The sequence below is a fragment of the Amblyomma maculatum genome, chromosome 1 (genome assembly GCF_055883805.1).
Source record: "Amblyomma maculatum isolate TAMU_Amacu chromosome 1, ASM5588380v1, whole genome shotgun sequence".
Taxonomy (NCBI): domain Eukaryota; kingdom Metazoa; phylum Arthropoda; class Arachnida; order Ixodida; family Ixodidae; genus Amblyomma; species Amblyomma maculatum.
In genome coordinates this window covers 9,034,980-9,059,701 of record NC_139344.1, presented here as the reverse complement: position 1 = coordinate 9,059,701, position 24,722 = coordinate 9,034,980, and the positions used below count along the sequence as shown (strand labels likewise).

The following is a 24,722-nucleotide window of genomic DNA, read 5'->3' as shown; positions in this document are numbered from 1 at the left end:
GGTGTGATACTGTGTTATAACTCCACCGGCGCAACAGCCGAGTGCCTAGCATGTCAGTTCATGCCGCAGCGCCGGTCTTGAACCTCGTCCTTTGCGGCGTGATGAACAACATTTGGTTGTAAGCTCACTTAGTTGCGGCTGGCTGGGTATCCGGATGTCAGGGTTCCTTGTGCGCATTAAGTGGCAGTTGTGGACAACTGTAGGGTCGGTCTATTTTTTCTCCTTCGCCGTACCAAGAAGTAGTCATCGATGGCCCTGGGGAAGAGTGCAAGTTGATCTCCGATCCTGAATCCCGGAGCCTGGCGCCATGTGTTCCAGTCCCCTCCCTAGCCTGTGAGACAAGCTGTGGCCCGCCAGCCATATTGGACCCTGGCTTTCGTGGCCGTACTGAAGTCAGTGAGGCTGGTGGCAACTTGGAAGCCAGTAGCCTAATCTCGGAAGGTTCTAGCCCCATGAGTGGCCTAATCAGGCAGCAAGCAAAGTCCAAGTTTGCCATCACGGTGTGTACGATTTTGGACTACACATTTGTAGGTCGGTGTAAGTGAAGGGGAGTGTTCGATCGTACAAACCTCTAAGCGCCTTGTGGACGTGCTAGCCGTGTAGGCAGGAAATGCCAGGTGTCGTCGTTGCTATTAATAACCAATCAGCGCGGGTTTGTTTCATACGCTGTATTGGAGCGCTTATGCCTTCCGTTAATATATAAGCACCTGGTGTGCGAAGCTCGCCCCTTGGTTTTCGCTGTTAAAGGTGCTCTCGTTTTTTTGGGTTCTTTGCGGAGTCAATACCTCAGAAGCCCTGCAGCCTTGTTATTTTTGACAAAGATGGTATCTAATTAGCATACGTTCTAATAATTATTTTTGAACCAGGAGCTGTATCCGCTGTCGACAAAAGACGTCGTGCATGATATTCGGTGTAGGTTTAACGCGATAGCGTTACAGTTGCCGTGTTCTCAAAATTTTTGCGTGAGCGTTGTGAGTGAGAAATCAAACCCATGGTACTGGTACCTGGCAGCAGAGAGGGCAAGTCACTGATTGGTTGCTGGGTTGAGCGACGTCACGCAACCACGGGACACAGACAATTTGGCACAGGCAGCCAACCAAGGCTTCTCACGTGAGTTGTGTTAGTAAGGGGGATGAAACACTCGGGATTCTTTCATTCAGAGTCAGACATATGCTACCCTTTGTCATGCAGACACTTTAGTGCGGTATCATTGAGCAGGGCTTTATATATATGTCCGGTGGTCTTTCACATATTATGATTGCTTAAAGCGGTACGATAAAGGTTATGCGTAAGATAAATGGGGCACAATTAAAAGATTAGTGATTAAGGGAGCCACGGACAAGAGGCGAGAACACTGTCGCATATATCCCATAATGGGGTAGGTTCGGTGTCCCCATCTAAAAATTTTTATCCTCTTATTTCAAGTGGTCTGCGTAGCATAAGACGCACTTTGCTATTGGGGTCATAAAAGGTCTGCTTAGTGGTGTCAAATGTTAGCGCAGTTTTGTTCTTACAGTGGTTGAGGGTACATGAGTTAGAATTCGCATCGTTGTCGTGCCAAATCTCCTAAGGTGAACAGACCACCGCGGCATGCGATACGTATCAAACAAAGCACTGGGCTCATCTTCCATCCACGACCCCACCTGCTGGACTCTTGGGAGAACGATTAACATGGTATGATACACTAAGCGGTACTCTTTTGCTGTTAACTTAACAGAGGTGTCCCGGAGGCATTCAGTGCCCAGTTTCTTGATCTTGGAAGCATCGAGAATTTCTCGTTCCAACTATGTTTTTCCGCGGCCAATGATTTTCCCGTTCATTTTTGTATTCATTTTTGTATTGATTAGCAGGGTATTCACCGCCCGCCCAGCAGCGAGAGCTTTAGGCCGTAGCATCATGAACACATGCCCGGATTGGTGTGAACCACCGTGGCTTTAATCCGAAAGCCATTCTAGGCTCATGGAACGAAATCCCGTGCGCAAGATTTGTGCGCGAGATTTGCATATTCCGCGAGTTTAGTTTTTGTCTACTGTTCCTGCCATCTGCAATCCCACACTTGATTGTTCGCCAAGAAACACCACGCGATAGGAGGGAGGGTGTACTGTGCAAACTCACATTTGCCTTAGAAAATGCGACAGATACTGCATTTTCCTTTCCTCTAAACCAATTATAATTATATGTAGCACTGCAACGAACGCCGATGAGAGGCAAATGATAGGAGAGGAAGGGTAGGCTTTTTCCTTTGTTCTCTTAAAAGACATCTAAGAGACCTTCTAATTTTGACTTCTCGCTATCGGTCGCGAGGTATTAGGCAGTTGTAGTGCTCATACATTCGCTCTTTGTCATCTGAATTAAAAATCTGAATTAATTTAAAAGAAGTACCGGCGACACACGAATACACATACGGCAGTTTGACACATTCTGGTGCGGACACCATAGTTATCGCTTCTGCACGCGCTTTTTTATGACTTCGTGCCTATCAGCACGCGCTCTTTGTCGTTTATTGACTGTTGAGGATTAGACTTAGATTAAACTGGTCAGTGCGATTTTCTGATGGGAACTGTTGCTCATGCTTATTTCTTGGGCTGAATAGAGGCTCGAATGCAGGATGAGTTAGCTCTGATTGGGCGTGTTTGTTTCTCTTCGCGTATCTATTTGCGTGCAAGTGTATTCGTAATATCGCTCCTTAAGGATTATCTATCCAAACCTAGCGTGATTTCAGCAAATGATTGGCAGAGCTTCTTGAACCCCGTGGCGCTGCTTGCTCTTCGTTGCTGTAAATTTTAAAATGAAAATTCGAGTGGCTGCAGAGGCACCACGCATCGTCTTAGTCAGCGCACTGTTGACTGGGTTTCGTGACAGGGACGAATTGCAGTGCTGTAAATTGGGAAGGTACGCGTAATAAATTAGTGGTAGTATTCAAGCGTCCTCCAAAAGCTGGTCTCGTCAAGTAGCATTGAGAAATTAATTATAAGGCGTGAGGGGCTACTGATTCGCAACTTGGGCGGAGAGGCTGAACAGCCTGTTTATACACTGTGATCTCACGATCCTGTTACGTTAGCATTCGGTCGTAAGCTACCACATTATCCAGCTACCAGTCATAAGCGATCGTGCCCTCTTTAACGAGGCCGTAGGAACGCGACGGCATGGCCTAGGAGTTAATGCACCTCACTCGGCATCCAAGGGACCGGAAAGAATGATTTCTGTCTCATCTTGCCATTTCAGAGGAGCAGCCCGAGTAGGCAGATCTTTCCAAATTTGTGGCAGCATATGGTATCATCACATCTAACAACCCATCTACTAATCAGTGGTCGCCCATGTGATCTGCCTGAGGTGGCTGTGGCAAGTAGGTCTAAGGTCAAGGTATTGGCTCGCCAGTAATAATAAATAATAAAACACAACTACTGTTATCATCATCATCATCAACCTGACTATACCCACTGCAGGGCCAAGGCCTCTCCCATACTTCTGCAATTACCCCAGTTCTGTGCTAAATGCATCCACTTGACCCCCGCGAACTTCTTAACCTCATCAGCCCACCTAACTTTCTGCCGCTCCCTGCTACCGTTTCCTTCTCTTGGAATCCAGTTTGTTACCCTAAGCGACCATCGGTTATCCTCTCTTCGCACTACATGTCCTGCCTATGCCCATTTCTTCTTCTTAATTTCCACTAGAATGTGGGTAACTTGAGTTATTTCTCTGACCCACTCTGCACGCTTCATATCTCTTAATGTTACCCCTACCATGTTTCGTTCCATAGCCCTCTGGTTTGTCCTCAACTTAAGTAGAACTCTCTTGGTTATCCTCCACGTTTCAGCCCCATAGGTGAGTACAGGTAAGGTGCAACTGTTGCATACTTTCCTCTTGGGCGATACCGGTAAGCTTCTAGTCATAATCTGCGAGTGCTGGCCAAATGCGCTCCATCCCAATGTTATTCTTCTTGTTATTTCCTTTTGATGGTCCGGATCTGCGGTTACTACCTGTCCTAAGTAGACATAATCGCCTACTACTTCCAGTACTTCGCTACCTAATGTAAACAGCTGTTCCTTTCCGAGGCTGTTGAACATTACCTTAGTCTTCTGCATATTGATTTTCAAGTCTACCTTTCTACTTTTCCTGTCTAGGTCATCAATCATTATTTGCAGTTCATCCCCCGAGTTGCTTAGCAAGGCAATGTAACAAGCAAATCGCAGATTACTGAGGTATTCTCTATCTACCCTTATCCCTAACTGCACCCATTCCAAGTCTCTGAATACTTCCTCTAAGCAAGCTGTGAATAGTACTGGGGAGACTGTGTCTCCTTGCCTAACACCTTTCTTTATGCGAATTTTGGTTGCTGTGCAGCCACTATATATATCTTCCAGCACTTTCACGTACGGCTCGTCTACCCCCTGATTTCGCAATACCGGCATCACCGCCGATGTTTCAACTGAGTCAAATGCTTTTTCGTAATCAATGATCGCTATGCATAATGGCTGGTTATATTCCGAGCATTTTTATACCACCTGATTGATGGCATGGATATGATCGATAGTAGAGTACCGTTTCCAAAAACCTGCTTGATCCTTTGCTTGATTACAGTCGAAGGTTGTCCTGATTCTATTAGCGATTACCTTAGTAAATACCGTGTACGTTACAGACAGTAAGCTGATTGGTCCGTAATTTTTTAGGTCCTTAGAGTCCCCTTTCTTGTAAATGAGGATAATGTTCGCATTATTCTATGGTTCCGGTATCGTCGATGACACCAGGCACGGCGTATACAGGGTGGCCAGTTTTTCTAGCACGATATCCCCCCGTCCTTCAGCAAATCTGTAGTTATCTGATGCTCTCCAGCTGATTTCCCTATTTTCATAGTTTCTAATGCTTTCGCGACCTCGTCCTTCGTCACTGGTCTGACTGTTTTTCCCTGCCGCCAATCTCGTTACGGTCCTGACTACTTTGGCTGCTGTAGAGATCTGTATAGAACTCCTCGGCTACTTTGACTATCTTGTCCATATTCGTGATGACGTTGCCCGCCTTGTCCCTTATCGCTCACATCTGGTTTTTGCCTATGCCCAATTTCTTCTTTACCGCTTTAAGGCTTCCCTCATTCTTTACAGTATGCTCAATTTTATCCATGTTATACATCCTTATATTAGCCACCTTGCGCTTATTGATTAGCTTAGTTATCTCGGCCAATTCGATCTGGTCTGTTAGATTGGAAGCTTTCATACTCTGGCGTTTCTTAATCAATTCTTTCGTCTCCTTAGACAGCTTACCGGTATCCTCTCTAACTATCCTACCGCCTACTTCTACCGCACACTCAGTAATGATATCTCTGAAATTATTGTTCATTGCTTCTAGGCTAATGTCGCCATCCTCGGTTAGAGCTGAATATCTATTCTGTATCGAGATCCTGAATTCTTCTGCCCTCATCCTCACCGCTGATTCGTTGATGGGTTTCTTTCTTACTAATCTGTTGCGCTCCTTCTTCAGATTTAGGCTAATTCGGGATCTCACTATCCTGTGGTCACTGCATCGCACTTACCCGATTACCTCTACATCCTGCACAATGGCGGGGGTTGAATACATTATGAAGTCAATTTCATTTTTAGTCTCCCCGTTAGGACGTTTCCATGTCCATTTCCGGTTCTTCTGTTTCTGAAGAAGGTATTCATGATTCTTCCGTTATTGCGCTCTGCAAACTCAACTAGTAACTCCCCCCTGCTATTCCTAGAACCTATGCTATAGTCACCTACTGCCTGGTTTCCTGTCTGCTTTCTCCCTACCTTGGCATTGAAGTCGCCCATTAGTATACAGTACACTGCGTCTTCACTTTTCGCATTGCCAATTCTACATCTTCGTAGAAGCATCCAACTGCCTGGTCATCATAACTAGATGTAGGTGTATAGGTCTCTACAACCTGCAGTTTACGCCGCTTATTAAGCCTAATTACGATGACTGCCACCCTCTCATTAATTCTATCGAATTAATATATATTACCCGCTATATACTTATTGACAAGGAAACCTACTCCTAGTTGTCGCCTCTAAGGTAAGCCTAGATAACACAGCGCATGCCCATCCTTCAGTACAGTATATGCCGCATTCGGCTTCCTAACCTCACTAAGCCCTATGACATCCCATTTCATGCCCTCTAGTTCCTCTAACAGCACTGCTAAACTATCTTCACTAGCTAGGGTTTTAGCGTTAAACGTTGCTAGGGTCAGTTTCCAATGGCGGCTTGTCCAGCGGAGCCAGGAATTCTTAGCACCCCCTGCTGCGTCACAGGTCTGACCGCCGCCGTGGTGAGTTGTTCCGCAGCCGCTGGTGACTGAGGGCCGAGGTGTTATGGAGTTTACCATGAGGTTGCGGCCAGTTACTGCACCAGGGTCGCCAACTCCTGTTCTGGTGAGGAAGTGCGTTGCCGGAGGTGTTCACCGACCTCAGGGCGCACCTCAAACCTGTTTATGCAATTCCATCGAGACGCGGAGTTTTTATAATTATTTATTTAGTTGCTTTAAAACAAAAATCCGGTGGATAATCGCGCGGCACCGGGGTTCGAATCCCGGTCCTCTTGCATGCGAGGCGGATGCTGTATCGCTACGCCACCGCTTTTTTTATTCTTTATTGCCAATTTTTTTAAGCACACAGCATACACTCTGAATACACAACAACAAAGCAAAACAAAAGGAATGCTAAAAGCACTAGGCACGTTCTGCCTAAAGCGCTAGATTTAAAAGGGCTTTACTGAAGCCAGCTGGTCCAGTACAGGTAGCCACTCCGGAGAATTATCTTGTGCACGCAGAATTTCTCTCAGGTATACCACGCTCTCGATGTAGTAGTGTCGAGTGGGGTGTACAACGGTTCGCTCATGCCTGACATCCATACGCGTGTTCCATACGCTATGCATACATAATAGCATCAGCATGTCATTCGGCACTCCTTCAGGGTCTGCGCATGGCAGATATCGGAAACCGAATGGCACTATTGGCAATTCCTTTTCTAAAGTTCGCTTCAAGATATCCCAGAGGAAAACTGAGTCATGGCACTCCAAGAAGATGTGTTCAGTGGTCTCGAATTTTCCGCATATAGTGCAGTTAATAGACCAAGGTACAAAGAGCCCTTTGTTCTGCAGCCATGGTTTGACTGGAAGAGTGCCGGAATGCAATTGAAAAAAGAATGATTTTGCACCAGCTCTGACAGGCATACGTTTTACCCTTTTCAAAACGTCACGCTCAGACCCTACATTATACACAGCGCGGTACACTGGCACTGCCAAAAACACATCTCGCAGATCCTGATACAACTTCTTACGCGGCACAATTGGCAGATATTCAGTTGAGAAGCTTGCCTTAAGGATACGAAAAGAAAACAACATCCCGCAAAAAGGGGCTTAATGCCACCGGTTTTGAAAAAGCAGATACGACGTAATCAGGCAGTGACTCACGTAATCTCACTTGGATTACAGTCCTTAGAAAGGTGTCACTTTGCTCACGCAGAAAAGAAAATCTAGTCACAATTTGCTTGAGAAATAGATGCGTCAACCCAAGGCCCCCATTCTGAAATGCGTGAAACAGATTGCCCCGGTTCGTGCGTTCCCATGTGGATATAAACGTTGCAAATACACGGTGAAGTTTCTGTACAGACGCTCTTGTCATCGATAGAGCTTGAAGAACATAAAATATCTTGGCAACCAAAGATACGTTACGCACAGCAGCTCTAGAAAACATACAAAAGTTGTGTCCTCCCCACTTGTTCGTTTAATTTTTAACTCGCTGCGTTTCTTCCTCCCAGTACTCTTTCGTGCTCTTGTGCTGATTAAGTGGCACACCAAGGTATTTACCCGGTGTTATCGTCCATCTGATGTTACAAAAGTATTCCGGTGTGTGTTCCCAGTCTCCATACCAGAAACTTAAACATTTAGTCCAGTTAATTGCACTGCCAGTAGCCTTACAGTACTCCACAGCTTCTTTGGCAACTTCCTTTACGCTGTCTTGGTCCGCACAAAACACTGCGATGTCGTCAGCGTAGGCTAGGACCTCAACTGCAACATTGAAAAATGCACCCATACCACTACTGTACTTGTGGGAATAAACTCTCAGTACAACTACTGTATTGAGGGTTTAATCCCCCAAGTAAAATAACTGATAAGCTGCGAGAGCAGTATACTGTGAGTTCATCATATAGAGGGTGAGAGACAGGGATACATATATACCAAATAAGAGGGCGGCAATATCTCTCATGCCACTTGTGATATCGGAGATCGATCGACCATTAAAACATGTGCACAATAAAAACTTCGCTGTCTGTCCCCAGTAGCGATTGAAACTGTGGATATAAAAGGCATGGACTTTGCAATTGTACTTCCATTTCTCGCATAAATAGAAATTGGATATTTTGGTTTAAATCGAAACAGAAGTGATAATAGAACTGTGAGTTTAATTTGAGACTACCCGTTTCAACTGGAAAGGGTAGTTATTCTAAGACGTGCAAGATATTTTCAGGTGGCTATCGGTTTGGTTGTGGTTTGGGGGGTTTAACAGCCCAGAGCGACTCATGCTATGAGAGACGCCGTAGTAGAATGCTCCAGATATACCGACCATCCGGGGCTCCTTAACGTGCCCTGACGTCGCACAGCACATGGGCGCCTTGTGTTTTGCCTCCATCGAAAGGAAGCTGCTGCGGCCGGAATTCGATCCCGCATCCTTGGGTATAATACTCGAGCGCCCTTTCCAGTGCACCACCACAGCGATGCGTTAGGTGGCTATTAAGATTTACTCTCGACCAAAATTGAAAATTAACTTAGCTAGGATAGCAATAGCGGTGCGAAACGATGAGACTGTTGGCTGAGCATGCACTGTACTGTGATTTCAGGTATGACTTTGGTACCTTACAAGCTCATTAGCATTGCCTGTATTGAACGGTTATTCGGTTACGCCCAGTGTATCTACTTTGTTTAGTACAATGACACTGGGCGCCACGAAAACGTTTCATGTTTTGGCTACTGCAACGACTGAGTTGGAGTTCCATTACTGCCATCAACACGCAGATAACGCGGTAGCTCGCTTGTCTCCCTCGACCTGGCGCGACAACCCAAGATAAGATGGCAGCCTAGTTCTTAAAAAAGTAAACTTTCGCTTGAGTTTGTGTCCATCGGCTATTTCCAGGATGGGGCCCACTTCTCTACCGAGGAGAACCTCTACGAAGTCTGGAAGGATAAGGCCTGTGTGCGGAAGTGCCTTTTCGCCACCCCAACGCCGACACAGCGACCAATCTGGGCCCGCGAAAACAACGACCGGACGAAGGCGGCCTACCTACCCATGACCGGTGTAGGCGCCAGTCACCGGCTCAGGCAGACTTAACCGGTTTCCGAAAAAAACACAAAAGCCTAATGGGAAATAATTATTAGACTATGCAAAAAGATGACTAGTTATTAAATAATGATAATGGTCCATAAATAGATTGAAATAAAAAACAAATAGGAACATGCGGGTACGCTTCACATTCGGCAAAAAACTTTCCAGAAACGAATGACGGCAATAACAGCAGGCTTCTTTTGACTTCTTCTAGATGGCGCGACAATTCATATACAACCAAACAATGCGCATTAAATCCGGTCACTTTTTGAAGGGAGTTTCCCAACTGGTATCATCCAAAAGCTCTGACATGTGAGAACTTCCCACCGCCCATGGTTTGTACCCATTTTCCCTTTAAATTATTTCGTCCAATTATATCCCATTTTAGTGAATACAATAGCATCGTTACCTGTTATATACTTGCACGCTTTTTAATGGTTTACTGTAGGGGCGCTTCAATCGATGCGGCTCCGCAGCGTCGGGGGAACCCCTATTCTGGAACTTACCGCTTGGCCCGTGCTTTGCGCCGGGGCACGCAATTTTTTTTCTCGGCTCCCCCTCTTCTAAAACTCCCTGCTAGAATTTAAAGTGACAATATACTGCATGACCATGTCATGAAACTTGTATTCGAAACAAAAGGCTTGAATATTGAATATAGAAGGCTTGCTTCCATCAGTGAGCACCTCCGTATCAGCATCGTCGTCGCAATGTGTCAGTATCGGGGAGCTTGGAACGGCGCCTTAGCTCGACGGAAGTTGTATGTGTTCGCTGCCCCAGGAAAATGCTGCATCATCCCGAGTTAGGAGCGTTGGAGCGCTAGCGAGCTGAGCGAAGATTTTGATGAAACGACGGTAATAGGAACAGAAACCCAGAAATCGCCGGACTGCTTTCTTGTCTCTTGCAGCTGTGAATGCCGCAACAGCTGTGAGATTCTCAGCCCGGATGCCGCCAGCACAAACGACGTGCTCAAGAAACTTCAATTCAGTGAAACCGAAGTGGCACTTTTCAGGCATGAGGGACAGGTGTGCGTTCCGAACGTCTTCGATGACAGCTCTGAAACGGTGCAAATGTTATTTGACAGTTGCAGAAAAAATGATCACATCACCCAAGTAAGCTTGACATGTCTCAGTTTAGACCAGTGAGCACCGTGTCCATCATCCTCTGGAAGGTTGCTGGAGCTCAGAACAGCCAGAAGGGAAGGACACGAAACTCGTAAAACTCGTCCGGTGGGACGAAGGCAGTTTTCTCTCGGTTCCTCTTATCAGCTTCAATTTTCCAATAGGTTTTCCAATAGCCACTGAGGAGATCAACTGAAGTACTTAGCGTGTCGAAGTCTGTCCAGAGAGTCGTCAATGCGCGGTAGTGGATAAACTTCTTTCTTCTTCACGCTATTTAGCTTTCTTTAGTCGACGCAGGAGCGCAGTGTGCCATCCTTTTTCTTGATGAAGCCGGCACGAGACGATCATGGACTTCTTGATGGTTGGATGAGGCCATCGACGGGCATCTCTTGGGCTTGCTACTGGATAGCGTCTCGCTCACGAGGAGACAACGATAGGGCTGCTGATGGATGGGACGAGCACCTTCATGTGTAATAATCCTGTGTTTCACGAAGGCTGTTGTCGCACTTTAGAGGACGACGTGGAACAAGCACCAAACTCAAGCAAGAGGTCTTGTAGCTCCCTCTTTTCAGCGTGCGTAAGGTCTGGATATATGTCAACGCCCTTGACTGAATCTTGTTGCACTTTCTGGGTGTCTCGCATGTAAAGCATTCGGCAACTTACTGAAATGGGTCTAGGTACGCTGTGGCTGTTCCACGGAACAGATGGAGATGCTCATTGCTGAAATTTATGACCACTACTGTCTGATCGCCATGAAAGATACAAAGACCACATGGTACAGAAACGCCTAGAGCAAGCAGAAAAAATATATTAGGCTCGACAATTCTCAGTCACCGCTGTGGCTTGCCGCAGGAACTCTCGCGATGATACTGACGCGTGGGGGTACTGTGGCGATATTGACGGCGATTCGCAGTACGGATCGAAAGTCACTGAGCTCAGGCTTCTCTGTCGCCATCTCAGTGAAGGACGTTACCAACGATTCGGCAAATCAATTGTGGCACCTTGTTCGCGGAGAAAATCGATACCCTGGATGACGTAGCGAGAGCATTTGCGCAGAACGAGAAAAGTGGCAAGAAACGTGCAGCCAATCACCGTAACTCAGGCCGTACAGATACTACGGGGTGCGACAACATGACCTCCGGCCGTACGTATGTGGGAACCATCCCACGGCGTTGTCACTTTTTTCAGGGACATCGCCAGTTGTCCGCTAAGCATAGAGTTATTCATCGCGGCATCGATTAATGCGCTGACTTCCTGTGCGTCGACGAGAATAGGGATGTCTTTAGAGATCCGGTATCTTGTAGAATCCGCCGATGTCGAATGGGGTTAAAGTGGTTTACTCGGTGCAGTGGACGGAGCTGTTCGGTGATGTGGTAAACTGCTTCGGAGGGATTTAGCCGGTGCGGAGAAGGGTAATGTTCTACGATGTGGCGGTTAGTTCCACTGCCATTTAGAGGTGCGGTTGCGAGAGATGTTCGGGGGTAGCGACGGTCCGGTTGGAGTGATTCAGTCGGTAGGATGATGAAGGCTGATCGGTGATAAGTGGTTGTCGTGGCGATACGATCAAAGCTGAGGGGGAAGCTTTTCGGCGAATCGGTGTTCGGCAGCCTCGCCTTCAAAGGTCGCCGGAGCTAGTTTTCCGGACGGGGGCTGGAGGATGGCCCACGTGGTGCAATGGCCTAAAGGGATACGGAAGGCGGTGAGCGACGAGGTGACGGGGACCGCGATTGGCGGTGTGGCGTAAATGGCAGAAAGGCCTGGCGGGTGACGTAATCTGCAAAATCGTGTGGCCGCTCATAACGCCGTGGAAGAGGGCTGTCGGGGGAAAACCCGCGGAGTCCCAGTGCGCGTAAAGGGCACCACCAGTAGAGGTAACCGGCCTCGCCACAATGTTAGTAGAGAGGCCACCGCCGATCTGGAGGGCGCCGAAGGTCCTATTTCCGTGGCGCATAGCGCCGTTCCTACCAGTACGCTGCCCGTTGAGCAGCGTGTACCGCAACCACCGGAGGAGTGTACGTCGGTGGAGCAGAAAGTGGGGCAGGACGGCGCAGCATGTCAGCATAGGTCACCGGCGGAACGCATGCCGGTGGGTTGACCGGCACGACTGGTGTCGTGAGTGCGCTCTGGACTTTTTCGCGGATTACGCATTACACTACTCAGTGAATCCACACAAGGGGAAAAAGATCCTTGAAACTTCTGGATCTCTTCGCTGACCACGGAGCGGATCAGTTCACGTAGAGCGCTTGGATTGTTCAGAGGGTCACATTCAAGTTGGTCCAAGGTGGACCGGGGGCCGTTGGACGGGCGTACTGGCTGGATCGCTGCTGCAGCATTTTTCCTCAGGGATGGCGTTAGTCAACAACGCCGCGACGGTGGTAGGTAGGTTCCTGAAGAGGCCGCAAAACAACATTTCTTTCACACAAAGCGTCAGGTGCCGCACTTTCTTGTGTTCTGGCATGGAAGGGTCTGCCCGATAGCAGAGACGCGTTACATCCTCGACGTACATTCCGACTCTTTTGTTTGCGAGTTGGATGCGCACTTTCAGAGCCCGTTCTGCCTTTACCTGGCGGTCGCTTCTGGCCTATGTGCTCAGGAGCTGACATCGGAAGCCCGGATAGGTGGACAGCGTTGCCTCGCGATTCTCTAACCACATCCGGGCCGCGTGCTCAAGGCTGAAATAAATGTTGCGGAGTGTTTCCGGGTCGTCCCACTTGTTAAATGCGGCGACACGTTCAAACTGAGCCGACCACTCTTCGGCATCTTCACATTGGTCACTATGGAATGGCTATGGGATGCAAAGGGGTCCGCAGGGTGGCATAGGGGGGAGCAGAAGAAGGAGTACTCACGTATGAGTTGGCGGTGACGTTGCCATATATGCTGTAGTGGTATACAGGGCTATCCCCCAATAGGAAAGGCCTCCGGGGACAAACCATGAAGATCATTGCTCGTACGATGCACGGGGGTGGATACGAGGGGGAGGTGGCTCGCAGGTTCAGCTCCAGAAGGAAGAATCGAGGGTACCTCCACCAGTGTCACGACCCAAAGAGCCTCAAACGAACAGACGCAGGGCCATCTGCTGGCAGACCGACTAAACGTTCTCCAAGCGTTCACGAAGAGTTCTTCGAATAAGGCCATGCGCGAGCGCTCTGCACGCGCCGACAACTACTTCATCTTCGTTGCGGCCCAGCGCCGATACCGCGCGCTGCTAGGCACGTGACAATATATATTTTGACAAATTAGTGGGACCCTGCGCCTTTTTGTGAAGTAAATTGCCCTTAATATTTTCGGAATGATATCTGCGAATGTATACCTTGCTTTCGGCACACTCCTGAAAGTTTCCTTCAGTCTGCTATAACTCTAATGATATAAGAACACTACGGTTGAAGACCATGAATAGAAAGAGGAGGCAGCTACGAGACACGTGCCGCTTGCTGCTGACAGCCGCCCGTCCCTTGCAATCCAGTCGGTGGTGCTCTTCGCTGAGCTCCCCCGTCAGGTTTCCGGCAAGCAACAACAAGTCTCCTACCCGGTGTTTTCTGCGGATAACTACGGGTACCGCCTGCAGCGAACAGGTGAGCGCTGGTAGTAGGAGTTCCCTGGTTCCAAACAGCCTGCCTCGTTTTTTTAATCGCAGCGCCCCTTGGCTTTCGCGCACTGGAGGCGCTTCCTTCGTCCTCTTTGACTTCTGGGCTTTGCGAGTGGCTGCTAACGCACGTAGATTGGGGGCGCGTAACCATATCCAGGAGCTCGTTTTGCTGCAGTATTTAGCATTTTAGTGGAGAAGCGGTTCTGCAGGATTAAGGTTAGGGTTGGGATAACTCCCGAAGTGGCTGTGCCGCCTTCCGATAAGGGACGATCACGCATCGTTTTCTTTCAGGCGTTTAACGGAAATCTTACGCTTTTTCTCGCTTGCAGGCAAAGTTAGAGTATTTGTGGGGTGGAATTTTTGATGCCTTTCAGGCTGATTCCTTCCTTGCTGCTTAACTCATGATGTGACGGTACATGCTGTTCATGGTTTCCGCCCTGATGCTAAAACGTTCATGTGCCATGAGGACGAGAGCTGGTGTGTGCGGTCGGTGACCACCCAAGGCACCAAATTTTGATAACGTTACCATGCCCCTATTGTATGATTTCAAAGCAATTCTAAGCGTAATAGTGTACTCATGAAGAAACGTAACTTTCTACGAAGTTGGAGAAATCACTCATGGCGATAATCACGGGACCACTTTAAGCCGGGATAACAAGTAGCATGACTGAGTACTTTACTAGATAACGTACTGTAATGTACAGAGGCTGTGCAAACATTACGCACAGTCATGCTTCATCGTGATAGTCATGACTGAGGGATAAAGACACATAACTGACGCAGAACTCCAGTGAGCGACGGATTGTAAGAGGCAGAGTTTGTAGACACGTAGCGCACAGTTATGCCTCGCGTTGAGTCAGGACTCATGGTCAGTATGCAATGAGGCATGGCTTAGCACTTCAGAAAATAACGTGTTGTAAGAAGCGGAATACATACAATGAACAGTCATGGCGCTTGATGCTAAGCGCGATTCACAAATAATTCAGAAAAGAAGAATGAAGTTAAGAATGTAGACAATATATATATATATATATATATATATATATATATATATATATATATATATATATATATATATATATATATATATATATATATATATATATATATATATATATATATATATATACATTTATTTCGATACGCGCTCAGTCTCTACCAAGTATTTTTGTTAATGGTCCAATTAAACTTTTTGTGTTTTCGTCCTGCGCTCTACAGGTTGTCACTGACCGCTTTTGTTCATTTTCACTTGTTTGCCGCAGAAGAGTGAGGTTTCACGCTGCCTGGCGGCGGTTGTTTGTTATATCTATTACTATGTGTTAGCATTCTCGAAAGAGTGTGTTAGCCAAGGGCACAGATTTTCCTGTGGCCCCAAAGGACTTAAATCGTTTTTTTTTTTTTTTTTTACTAAGAATTGTTACGAGAGTGACAGCCTGGTTTCTGTTTGGGCGCACAGCGAAACTTATTTCTGAATTTATCAGCGCGCCTGCTTTACTGTGTGGAGCCACAAGGCTGGCTTATTCGTTTCAGGCGGCACCGTGTGCCTATTCCTGATTATTTATGCGGCCCAGAACTGCTAGAAAGATCTAACAGTACATGCGTACACAGAGGGGCACGTGTGTCTTACTCCTCAATAGGGGGTGCCGTGATGCCACGCGCGTTTTCGGCTATCGCCGCAATTCTGTGCATGCCCCCGGCTTCGGAATAAATTACTTGTGCACGATATATAGAAAGTATTCAAATGACGACTAAATTCCTAGTGCACCATATATAGGAGGTATTCAAATGGAGTTACGAGCGCCATTTTGAGGCGCAGAACATAGCCTTTGCAATGGAGCCGAAGCAGGGGGTGATAAGGCAATCAGATATGAATGCAGCGTTTCGTTTTGCAACCTGTGCCACAAAATGGCGGTCTAGGATGTGGATGCGTACTCCCTGTTCCATCATTCCGTGGGCAGCAGTGCTTCCGATGCGATGCTTTTTAAGAAAGCAGCGTCACTGGCTTCACGTGCACTGCTGCGATGGCAGCACATTTTACGACGATATTTCCTATTTTAAGTGATGCGTGTTTTCGTGCACCACATGCGCAAGATTACGTGCTTACTTACAATCAAAAAGACCACCGACACGCTTTCCCTTTAGTGTATGCATAAGCCTGGCAAGCCCAAGTTTCAACGTCCTGTTATACGCGGAGCCAGAAATGGGGACTAAATTCGGGGCAATACTGTTGAAGAAAGTCATGCCCGCGTTTTAGGTGTTTTATTCGCTAATTGCAGCGTTCTGCAGGTAGGTTCACCTTATAATCAGTGGGATCCTTGCTCGATTCTTGAACTTTTTTTCTTTTCAGGTGCCCAGGCGTATGTAATCCCTCAGCGTGCTTCACATGAGCTCCCTGTTGGGAAAATGGTTCTCGGACTCTATTAGGTTCATATGTCGTAGTTGTGGAAAAGCTAACGGGGCCCAAAAGGAGAACGACTGGGAACTTTTTTAAAGGAAGAAAACATTCGAAGAGCAGCTGCGCTATCCCATATGCACCTCTGACTGTTGCACTGATCGGTGAGAGTCAACGGAATGACACTTCAATCAAATAGATGCAGTACTGCAGTGGCACCGTGAGCGTCTTCTCGCACGCCTAATGAAAAGCCAGCCACTCCTTCGCATGAAATAACCACTGATCGCGGCTTCAAAGCGTGGGGATCTGGGTGACGTTTTGTAATATTCCATTTAGCTTTCGCTACATAATCGCCTTTCGTTGGTCTCTGCTCGCGGTGATGTCTTGTGGCGGATGTTGTCGCACTGGTCGCAAAAAAAAAAAAAAACACTAAAAAAAGGGGCGACAAGTTTGTCATATTTTTTTTTTATTTCCAGATGCACATGGACCAGCTTGCTCATTCGCCTGCCTTGATAACATTACAAGCTTTTTCGGTGCTAACCTCTTTTGGAGAAAATCCTTATTTGCGTTATTCCTGTGACTAATATCGACCAGACTGGGCAGGCTTCTTTCTTACCATCCTTTATCCAGTGCGATGACTCACTGGTTAGGGCACTCGACTGCGAAACCCAAGTACACGGGATGCATAACCCTGCGGTGGCAGCCGCTTTTCGGTGAAGGCGTTAAATAAAACGCCCGTGAACTGGGCGATGCCAGGGCACGTTGAAGAACCCCAGGTTGTCGAAATTTCCGAAGCCCTCCACTAAGGCTCATCCTTCGTATCCTTAATCGCTTTGTGACATTGAACCCTATAAAATTAAGAAAAGAAAACCGAACGAACTCGTATTTTTGTTCACGTCCTCTTGTATTCGTTATAGACGACGTCACGATTAAATGAACTTAATTTAAACGAAATTGTTACGACACATTTGGCTACTCGTTCACTTTGAATGAGTACATCACCGAGTTTCCGGCATCTAGTGTTCTCGCTGGTAACTGTGAGTCGTGTTTAGGCACGGAAGAGCGCCAGAAGATATACCAGTGTGCGCTCTAATTATATTACAGCACTACTATTGATGTCAAATGTAAATAGCGTTGAAGAAGCACAAGTGTCATGCGCTTATAATGACACTGAAACTTCCATAGCACCTGTAATCTGCTTCGTAACAGGTGAATTTCACTGAACGTGATTAGATCGAGCGCTCGGACGATTGGACCATGTGTCGATTGTAGCTGGTAGAGGAAGTCCAATGTTTGTATATGTGGCGAAAAGGGAACGGCGACACAGATATCGTAAACATCGTGAAATTGAAAGCGGCTATTTCAGCTATTTCACGCGTCAAAACATGGCCTCAGGTGCATCATACAGACTTGGACCCACTCATGAGCACGCCCCTTTTGCTTCAATGCTGATGTTGCGAGGTCATGCCGGCCGTTGGGAAAATGTTCTGAGTCTTTAAATACTGCCAACTTGTTCCGGCTGCCACACGTCTGTGCTTCTCGCAAATCCTCGGCGAGGTCTTGAACAACATTTTGTCGTAGGCTGTCTTTGTTGACTGATTGAATGTCGGAGTGCATGTGGTTCTTGTAAACACCAACTGGCAATGGTGGAAATCAACAGTGTTGCTTTTTATTTTCTCTTGGCGCAGGACGCGGAAGGTTTCTTGGGCGACCCAGGCGAAATCAGTGAGTCCACGCGCGCTTTCACAGCCAGCATCCCAGCCTTGAATGTTCCAGTCCTCTCCATAGCTAGTGAGGCTGTCTGCGGGTTGCTAGCGAGCAGCCTATGCTCGGGTGTTCTAGGCGGTCTTGAAGCCAGTGAGGCCGAATTCACGTCAGCAGGCAAGAGCCCCGCCTCGGGCATTGTGAATCCTATGACCTGCCTGTTCACTGAGCAAGGCAAATCCAAGCTGGCGATTGAGGTGCGTACGCGTCTGGGTTGATTCATTTTTTCGAGCAAGTGAAGGGGTTGCGCTTGATCGGGCTACCCACTACAGGCCTTGTGAATAAATCGGCTGCATATGCAATACCTGCCAGGTATTGTCTCAATCACAGTATTGCGGGATGCGGAAGACCGTGGCAGACCTGCGTTCCACGTCGTCTAAAGGCACAGGCGCGCAATCTCGTTGCTTGATTTAGTTATTTACCCTCACTTTTATCTTACCCCACCCGTTAACACATCGGAAAATGGGCGGGGTGCCACTTTTAGAGATCTTACAGAGAAATATTATTGCCACCCTTGAAGACTGCTGTTTATAAGGCGGCGATTTTAGGAATAGGGTAAGAGGCGTGTAATCGTGCATTTCGCCCTCTATGCTTCTTCTGGCGCGCTTCACAGGCATGGCTGTCAGCTTTCACTTTAGGTAGAACGAAAGGAAGAAGATGGTTTGCACGGTATAAAAAAGAAGAACCGAACAAGGGTAAATAGGGTACGCCTCAGGTCGCAGATGAGCCAACGTTTCGACAAGTGGACTTTTCTTCGTCTGGGCATAGCGATCATCACTGGCAGGGGTTTAAATACGCTTTTGCTTCCGAAGAAGAAAAGCTGGGGAGGGGAAAGTGGGTGCGAAAGAGTGGGGAGGAGAGGATGGGTGAGAAGAAAGTGGGTCATGGGAAAAAAAAAAAACACATCTTGAGTATGTACTTATCAGCCATGGAACCAGGGATTCTGTAGCCTGCAAAAGAAGTAAAAGCGGCAGTACCAAAAAAAAAAAAAAGGACTACTATGCCGGTTAGGTGATTAGTCACCACTAAGACGGATTGGTGAAGATACACCTTCCAAAGGGAGGCTATGCAAAGGGCCCTGATAAGGCATATATCTAGGGGGACAATTCTTAAAAGGAAGGGGTAGGGCGGGGAGTACACAGGATAATAACCGCATAGTGAAAAATATTAATAACCTTAAGTGTGTATCTAAACCTGGAACCGGAGATCCTGTGGCCTACAAAAGAAGTAAGTAAAAGCGGCAGTACCAGGAAAAAAAAAATAAGAAATCATAGTACGGGATAGATGATTAGTCACCACTTAGGCGGGTTTGGTGCAGATACACCTTACAAGGGAGGGTTTGTGAAGGGCCCTGATAAGGCATATATCTAAGGAGGACAATTAGTAAAACTTTCTGTAAAGGGGGGGGGGGGGGATACAGTCCCAGGATAATAAGCGCACAGGGAACCAACACTGACATGAGAAAATAAAAAAAAAAGAGAGAAAATAATAATGATAATAAATAAAAAAAAATATGTGAGGACAAATTAAAGCAACAAGTGATAAGGAGGAAATGTGTTTAGAGGAACGTGTAGGGTTATGCTATTGCGGAAGGGAATAGGGTGTACGTGCGTTGTGAATAAACTGTACAATTAAGGCTATGTGAGATTGTTTTTCGAATAGTTATGATGGAGAGGGAACATACCTAAGGGATTCTAACGTTCCCTTAGATATATTTATTCCTGCTAGAATCCCTTAGGTATATTCCCTCTCCATCATAACTATTCGGAAAAACAATCTCACATAGCCTTAATTGTACAGTTTATTCACAACGCACGTACACCCTATTCCCTTCCGCAATAGCATAACCCTACACGTTCCTCTAAACACATTTCCTCCTTATCACTTGTTGCTTTAATTTGTCCTCACATATTTTTTTTTATTTATTATCATTATCATTTTTCTCTCTTTTCTTTTATTTTCTCATGTCAGTGTTGGTTCCCTGTGCGCTTATTATCCTGGGACTGTATCCCCCCCCCCCCCTTTACAGAAAGTTTTACTAATTGTCCTCCTTAGATATATGCCTTATCAGGGCCCTTCACAAACCCTCCCTTTGTAAGGTGTATCTGCACCAAACCCGCCTAAGTGGTGACTAATCATCTACCCGGTACTATGATTTTTTTATTATTTTTTTTCTGGTACTGCCGCTTTTACTTACTTCTTTTGTAGGCCACAGGATCTCCGGTTCCAGGTTTAGATACACACTTAAGGTTATTAATATTTTTCACTAAGCGGTTATTATCCTGTGTACTCCCCGCCCTACCCCTTCCTTTTAAGAATTGTCCCCCTAGATATATGCCTTATCAGGGCCCTTTGCATAGCCTCCCTTTCGAAGGTGTATCTTCACCAGTCCGTCTTAAAGGTGACTAATCACCTAACCAGCATAGTAGTCCCTTTTTTTTTTTCTGGTACTGCCGCTTTTACTTCTTTTGCAGGCTACAGAATCCCTGGTTCCATGGCTGGTAAGTACATACTCAAGATATGTTTTTTTTTTCCCATGACCCACTTTCTTCTCACCCATCCTCTCCTCCCCACTCTTTCGCACCCACTTTCCCCTCCCCAGCTTTTCTTCTTCGGAAGCAAAAGCGTATTTAAACCCCTGCCAGTGATGATCGCTATGCCCAGACGAAGACAAGTTTTCACTTTAGATAGACTAAATGGTCGCAACGCTCTAAATGCCAATATACTATACTACTCTGATCTCAAACGCGGCTACAAAGGCAAGGCAAACAAAGAAACGAGGGGATCGAGCGAATTATTGTACAAGTGAACGGAACGTCTTGACAGCCGGCGCAGATCATGGCGATGGTAGGTAGCAGCAGGGAGGGCCCAGGCACTGATTGGTCGTAGGGTTGTGTGACGTGACGCGCCTGTGTGACACGGCCCTTTTGGCAGAAGCAGCGAGGGGATATAGAGCTCTCAGGGGTTCTTGCACCACAGAGTCAGACATATGCTACCCTTTGCGATGCAGGCACTTTTGTGCGGTATCATTGAGAAGGGCTTTATATCTATGTCCGGTGGTGTCTCACATAATATGGTTGCTTACAGCTCCACGATAAAGAGTATGCGTGAGATAACAGGGGCACAGTGCACTCGACCTTACACCGCCAACAATACGATCCCGTAGCCTCCGGTCCAGACTGCTTCAAAAGTTGCAGTTATCCGCAATCAGCCGTATTTCCCCCAGAAATGCCTTAATTGGTTCCCCATTTGCTTGGCAGCGGTTAAAAAATTTGTAACTTTCATTGATTTCGTTCCTTTTGGGGTCTTAATACTCGTTCAAGGTTGCAACTGCTTCGGCTTAAGTCAATGCATTTGGCGTGCGCGGAGCTACTTTCCCTGCCAATATCTGGACAGTGTTCGTGCTTAAAACTGCCACAAGCAATGCTCTCTTTGCTGAATCTGCAACGGCGTTTCCTTCAAAGTGCGCTTCAACCTTGATAAGGTATGGTTTCCACTTACTGTACAGTCGTCGAAGTCTGGCAGCTTGAGAAGCGCCATGCCTTCCAACTGTGCAGTCCGGTGCTGCGGTTCTTCTTTCACGACTTGTGTGTCGCCAATCCTCGTCGCCACTGTCGCATCGCCACGCTCGCCAGCGGCGCGCCAAGGAACAGTAAGCCACGCCGATCAGCAAGAGAGCAAAACCTCGGTTTATTTTGGAAGTAGGCTCGGCTTTTATAGGCATGCGTCACGTGAGAAAGAGAAAGGGAAGAGGAGAGAGCAGCGATTGCGGCTGCCGCTCCGAACGCTGACGCGTGCGCAACAGAAAATATGCTGAACAGAGTATGCCACACATAGTCACCACTACAAGTCATAATCGCACGTAGCAAGAAACATAGTAACGGACTGTAAGGAGCAGAGTCTGTAAAACATTGCGCACAGACATGTTTCACAGTGAGGCATGACTCATGGTCGTCATGTAAAGTAGTATTACTCAGCACTTTCGGAAATAACATGTTGTAAGTCGCAGGCATTTTATTATGAGCACACTAGTGTCGCTGCATGGTACGTACATACTATGCATGACGCAAAAACAAGCGTGATATATAAAAACAGGTGACGCAAACAAAGGCGCCTTAAGACATGCGCGTGTCGGTCACTTGACACGCAGCTCCTGCGGAGGAGAGGGTGCAGCGTGCGGAGAGAGATCAAGCACACGTTACGCCTTATGTAGCGCGAGAGAGTGTTTTCGCATTACCGCGCGTAGGGATTCATTAGTGCCTTTATAAATTTTTCTCCTGCCGGTAACGATCTGAAAACAAAGGCGAAATGAAACGTTTTAATGCTAACCGCTGAACTTACGAGGTATCAGCCAGCGAGAAATTGATCGTTGTTTTTAAAAAGCTGCCAACTTCTGCCGCGTTGTGCCTGGTAAAAGCCGCCCAGAAATACAGCCGGACGCCAACATTGACCGGCGAACGCCTCGTTCACAAAGTGCGGGCACTGTCTTGCAAATCACTGGTGCACTGGACGCGAGCCATGCCAATGAGAGCGAAGCGACGTGTTTCAACACGAGCTGAGCGACGAGACAGCTCGGCGCCGTGGCCCAGGCAGCGGAACACTTCCCGCTCCGCGGCATATTTGAGGCAAGAGCGCTGCAAGCTCTCCCATTGGCCCTGCGAAAGTGCTGCTGTCGGATTGGACCATTTGAGCGTCAACGGATTCTCGGTTTACGGAAACTCAAGTGCTTGCGCTCGAGACTCCGACAGTTTGTTCGTCACTAGCATCCATCGGGAGCAGTTCACCCCCTCAAAGAGCGGGCGCGGCGGAATCTCTCCGGCCGTCTCTGCGCGAGAACCGTTGCAGCTTTCGGCCGCAGAGCCGATCTTGTTGTGTCAATGTCTGTAAATAGTGTATAAAGCTTTTTCTTCATTTCACCAGCGCCGACTCGTTCACGAAACGGGTGACGAGCGCTACGCAACCAACGCCTTGGCACAACAATGTGCCGAGTGCCTAGCACGTCAGTTCATGCCGCAGCGCCGGTCTTGAGCTTCGTCCTTTGCGGCGTGATGAACAACATTTGGTTGTAAGCTCACTTAGTTGCGGCTGGCTGGGTATCCGGATGTCAGGGTTCCTTGTGCACATTAAGTGGCAGTTGTGGAAAACTGTAGGGTCGGTCTATTTTTTCTCCTTCGCAGTACCAAGAAGTAGTCATCGATGGCCCTGAGGAAGAGTGCAAGTTGATCTCCGATCCTGAATCCCGGAGCCTGGCGCCATGTGTTCCAGTCCCCTCCCTAGCCTGTGAGACAAGCTGTGGCCCGCCAGCCATATTGGACCCTGGATTTCGTGGCCGTACTGAAGTCAGTGAGGTTGGTGGCAACTTGGAAACCAGTAGCCTCATCTCGGAAGGTTCTAGCCCCATGAGTGGCCTAATCAGGCAGCGAAGAAAGTCCAAGTTTGCCATCACGGTGTGTACGATTTTGGACTACACATTTGTAGGTCGGTGTAAGTGAAGGGGAGTGTTCGATCGTACAAACCTCTAAGCGCCTTGTGGACGTGCTAGCCGTGTAGGCAGGAAATGCCAGGTGTCGTCGTTGCTATTAATAACCAAGCAGCGCGGTTTTGTTTCATACGCTGTATTGGAGCGTTTATGCCTTCCGTTAATTTATAAGCACCTTGTGTGCGAAGCTCGCCCCTTGGTTTTCGCTGTTAAAGGTGCTCTCGTTTTTTTGGGGTTCTTTGCGGAGTCAATAGCTGAGAAGCCCTGCAGCCTTGTTATTTTTGACAAAGACGGTATCTAATTAGCATACGTTCTAATAGTTAGTTTTGAACCAGGAGCTGTATCCGTTGTCGACAAAAGACGTCGTGCATGATATGCGGTGTAGGTTTAACGCGATAGCGTTACAGTTGCCGTGTTCTCGAAATTTTTGCGTGAGCGTTGTGAGTGAGAAATCAAACCCATGGTACTGGTACCTGGCAGCAGAGAGGGCAAGGCACTGATTGGTTGCTGGGTTGAGCGACGTCACGCAACCACGGGACACAGCCAATTTGGCACAGGCAGCCAACCAAGGCTTCTCACGTGAGTTGTGTGAGTAAGGGGGATGAAACACTCGGGAGTTTTTCATTCAGAGTCAGACATATGCTACCCTTTGTCATGCAGACACTTTAGTGCGGTATCATTGAGCAGGGCTTTATATCTATGTCCGGTGGTCTTTCACATATTATAATTGCTTAAAGCGGTACGATAAGGATTATGCGTAAGATAATAGGGGCACAATTAAAAAATTAGTGATTAGGGGAGCCACGGACAAGAGGCGAGAACACTGTCGCATAAATCCCTTAATGGGGTAGGTTCGGTGTCCCCATCTAAAAATTTTTATCCTATTATTTCAAGTGGTCTGCGTAGCATAAGATGCACTTTGCTATTGGGGTCATAAAAGGTCTGCTTAGTGGTGTCAAATGTTAGCGCAGTTTTATTCTTACAGTGGTTGAGGGTACATGAGTTAGAATTCGCATCGTGGTCGTGCCAAATCTCCTAAGGTCAAC

General features: G+C 47.3%; 1 protein-coding gene across 1 annotated transcript in view; it reads left to right on the top strand.

The window, feature by feature from the left end:
- Nucleotides 1-464: 464 nt before the first annotated feature.
- LOC146201608 (uncharacterized) overlaps nucleotides 465-24,722 on the top strand; it is a 229,453-nt gene continuing 205,195 nt past the window's right edge. Inside the window, exon 1 of the mRNA XM_084587712.1 lies at nucleotides 465-500. The gene's annotated coding sequence lies outside the window, so the exon portion shown is untranslated. The remainder of the gene's footprint in view (nucleotides 501-24,722) is intronic.